Source organism: Crinia signifera, chromosome 3 (assembly GCF_055691185.1).
Source record: "Crinia signifera chromosome 3, ASM5569118v1, whole genome shotgun sequence".
Classification (NCBI taxonomy): Eukaryota; Metazoa; Chordata; class Amphibia; order Anura; family Myobatrachidae; genus Crinia; species Crinia signifera.
In genome coordinates, this window is record NC_139219.1 from 342,349,425 (window position 1) to 342,354,096 (window position 4,672).

The 4,672-nt window shown below is 40.7% G+C and overlaps 1 pseudogene; it reads left to right on the plus strand.

The window, feature by feature from the left end:
• The first annotated feature begins 1,461 nt into the window (after window positions 1–1,461).
• On the plus strand, window positions 1,462–1,581 carry LOC146066024 (5S ribosomal RNA; annotated as a pseudogene).
• Window positions 1,582–4,672: the final 3,091 nt, after the last annotated feature.

Here is a 4,672-nt window from a genome sequence, read left to right on the forward strand (position 1 = left end):
GGTGCAAGTAACATATGACTTGGAGAGCACTGTGTGAATCAGGTAGCACGACGCTGCACATGCTCAGTGAGAGCTCTCCGCATCTTGTTGCCGAGTGCTGGCTGGTGTGCGCGCTGCTACCCGGCCGGCAGTAACCTCCCCCTGCCAGTGCACTTAGTGCAGCACATGCCGGCTGGGCCACCTTGGGATGCCATGTACACGCCTCGCTCCCTCCACCCTCCGGTCCCCTCTCCCTGCGGCTCACTGTCCCTGGTCCCCATAGCACAGAGCCGCCACAGCAGCAGCAGCAGCATGGTGCCACCGGGAGCGAAGATTCATGTCTGATCAACCGGTATTATCTGATCTCCAGATGGTATTACATGCCATTCCAACCCTGCACCTAATACTGTCCTTACCCCTACACTGCATCTAATATTGTGTCCTTACCCCCTACCCTGCTCCTAATACTGTGTCCGTACCCCCCTACCCTGCATCTGATACTGTGTCCTTACCCTCCTACCCTGCATCTGATACTGTGTCCTTACCCCCCTACCCTGCATTTATTACTCTGTCCTTACCCCCTATCCAGCCTCTAAAATGTGTCCTTACCCCCTACCATATATATATATATATATTTTGCGAAATGCTGGCACTCTACCTTCCTGTGTCGATTACCGCGGTGCAGGAGAAACAGGTATCACAGAAAACGAATAACCCGCACCCATCGGATTTCTTTTGGCATAAATAATCACTCAGACGCCATAGGCTTTAAGCAACGTTTCGGGGGTTTATTCCCGTCCTCAGGCTTGTTACAATATATATATATATATATATATATATATATATATATATATATATATCAGCAAATTGGATAAAGGCAATAGCGACTACATATACCTATACAAGAAATGTATCCGTTTGTAAAATACAAAAGATTTTATTTAAGTACAAAGTAGTGCACAATATCACTATTTAAAAGAGCAAACAATGAGTCAATATAGAAAAAACACCTACTATGTAAAATATGTAAAATATGCGAATGGGTATAAAACGGCCTACATATGAGATCGCTAAAAAAAGGGGGGAGGGGGGAGAGATAAATCTATAACAAATATATATATATATATATAACAGGATAAAGGAGAAAAATGTTTTTTTTAAAAAAAAGCTGATATGGAGTATCACTTATCTAATAGGGAGCAGTCAGCTATCACAAAGGGAAATGTACTGGATATTCCAGCTCCAGACATTGCACCCAAATGGTCTTAACGAGGGATATGAAATCGCTCCATTTCTGTAAAGGTCCTGTAAACTACACTTCTTCATGTCCACACACTCCCCCCCAAAAAACTCCTTTCACTCACTCCCCCACCCCCATTTCAACACTCCCCTTCCCTTTCTTGTTCTTTTCTTTCTTTCTATCTCTTCTTTTTCGAGCAATAAGGCACTCAGGTCCGAGAGGTTCTGGGCACACGAAAAAGACATTACAGTCATACCACGCTGGCAGTGCCCAAACCCATCCGATCTTGGCAGCCAAGCAGTGTCTGGGCCTGTTCAGTACCAGGACGGGTGACCACCTGAGAAGAACAGGTTCTGTAATGTACAGACAGTACAAAGAAGGAAAAACCTCATGATAAGGACAACTGTTGACACCAGGGCTCATCCTTTCCCTTCTCTTTTGTGTTCTCCTTCTCTCTCTTATATTATGTATTTCCCCTCTTTATATCAATAAAATAATCACCATAGACTCAATTTCTCACAAAATGTATATAAAAACATTTTCTTCACCATGTTATCCTTACTCAAATGATGTTCACATTTCCATTATCACTGCTGTTATATGTAGGCGCCATCGCCATACAAATATCGAAGCACTCACTATTCACATCGATTCACACGCTATCATAGCTATGCTATTACCACACTGCTGCTATATGAGTTTGATATTTTCATCACTGCCTCTCAAAACGCTGCTATTCATAATTATATGCTTATATCTATTTATTATCATGTAATTATAGATGTTCTTATATTCCTATATTTTTAATATTTTTTATAATTGACTTCAATTGAAAATATACTGCGCTAAATGTTCAAATACAACCATGAATTTATATTAATATATTTCATTTTCCATCCCTATGTTCTAAGTGAAATCGCCACAACAAACCCATGAGCTAAAATGAATATGAGCACTGAATCCGCATAATAGACTCCAGAAAGATGGTCGTTTAGCCATGAAAAGGATACTGAAATCCTCAACAAAATGGCCGCCGCCGGGAGACAATACACCAGAATACATCAGAATAAACCCAAGTGCCTGGCAAAGTAATGACTGACATCTGCGACAGCGAATGAAAAGCAGCCCACAACAAGAAGGAAGTGGGGCATGCTTACACTTCCGCCGACGAGTGGCGGAAGTGAACAATCTGTGAACAATATATGCACACAGGAAGCGGGGCGGACGTGACGTCCGCCCGCCGGAAGTGGGGCATCGCACCCACGATCGCAATTAAATGTGTTTTCTATTACTTACTATGTGTTTTATCTACAATGCTTTATATATTGAGCATCAGGGATTTATCACTGAAATACTTAGATAGAATTTAGGCAGTTTCTCGTGATTCTGTTCAATTTAGAAACAATAGGCACATCCCACAGGATGTGACCTCATAATTATGTCCAATAGACCCATACAGTATAAATAGAGCATCAGGCACATATCTCCCTCACCCCTTGATGAAGTCTCTGCGACGAAACGCGTTGGGTACAGCCTGCTGACTCCTCCCTATTAGATAAGTGATACTCCATATCAGCTTGTTTTTAAAAAAACGTTTTTCTCCTTTATCCTGTTATATATATATATATATTTGTTATAGATTTATCTCTCCCCCCTCCCCCCTTTTTTTAGCGATCTCATATGTAGGCCGTTTTATACCCATTCGCATATTTTACATATTTTACATAGTAGGTGTTTTTTCTATATTGACTCATTGTTTGCCCTTTTAAATATTGCTATTGTGCACTACTTTGTACTTAAATAAAATCTTTTGTATTTTACAAACGGATACGTTTCTTGTATAGGTATATGTAGTCGCTATTGCCTTTATCCAATTTGCTGCTATTTCTGTATACACCCCTTACCAAGGTGTTTTTCTTAAAGGCCAGCTGACAACCCCTTTTTTAAAGGTTACCTATCATAACCCAATTACTAGGGTACATATTAGTCCAGAAACACAGGTGGCACCATACATCCCCTTTTCTCTGGATATATATATATATATATATATATATATATATATATATATATATATATATATATATATATATACACATATATATATATATATATATATATATATATATATATATATACACACACACACATACATGGTGCCCCATATAATATATATATATATATATATATATATATATAGGGGGTGCCATGACATGAGCTTGCTCCGGGTGCCCTGGTTGCACCCTACGCATCTGCTAATAATGTGGGGGGGCGTGACCAGCGTTCTGGTTGGGTGGTCTGCTCATGGGTGTGTCTCTATTTGTGTAAAAACTTTCAACTAATTATATATGCCTGGCATAGGAAAAATGCAGGGAGATATATTGGTGGGTGCCCTCCAAAGGTGCACCCGCAGGACGCCGATGTCCTAAGATACTTGCGGGGTGAGGCGGCACTCCAGTCATAAAAAATACTGAAAACCGAAACTTGGTAGACAACATTTCAGAACCTTTTATGCGATCACCTAAGTTTACCACACCATATACCCCTTCTACAAATCATGCAACACAATAGTAACCCCCTTAGGTACTTGTGTAGTTTCACGGCACCACTAGATAGGATACGATTTAGTATGCGATTTGACATAAGATATCGCATAAGATATAGTATAAGATTTACTATCCATTTCATTACCCCACTATCCACTAGGGCGTGGAGTTGATTTTATATAGCGTGGCGACGCCAAGCGAGCCACCGAGCCCGAAGCGTGGTGAGCGCAGCGAGCCCCGCGAGGGTACACAGAATGTATTTTATGGAATTGCATGCAAATGGCAATGCGATATTGGTGACTTGCTTTGAAACAACATCCGTGTCCGCTCGCCACGCTTCGGGCTCGGTGGCTCGCTGCGCTCGCCACGCTATATAAAATCAACTCCACGCCCTAGTGGATAGTGGGGTAATGAAATGGATAGTAAATCTTATACTATATCTTATGCGATATCTTATGTCAAATCACATACTAAATCGTATATGATCTAGTATCCTATCTGTCCTATCTAGTGGTGTCGTGAAACTACACAAGTACCCCCCCTTATACTGTACTTGTCTCTTACACATTATGCCTCATGGAATGAGCCAAAATTCATGCCGACTGAGGCAAAATTCACACTATGGCACACAGATTGAGTCAAAATTCACGTTATGCCACACAGATTAATGCAAAATTCATATTTTGCCACATGGATTAAGCCAAAATACACACTATACCAGATTGAACAATAATGCACAATATGCTTCATAAACATGGGCATTGCACGCCAAAAGCGCACATAAAAAATGAACACCATAATGCCCATTACATGTTAAGGCACACACCATAATGTTTATTAAGTATTATGCCAAACACCATAATGCCTATTCAGAATTATGCTACATAAGTGCTGCTTACCTACATGCTCA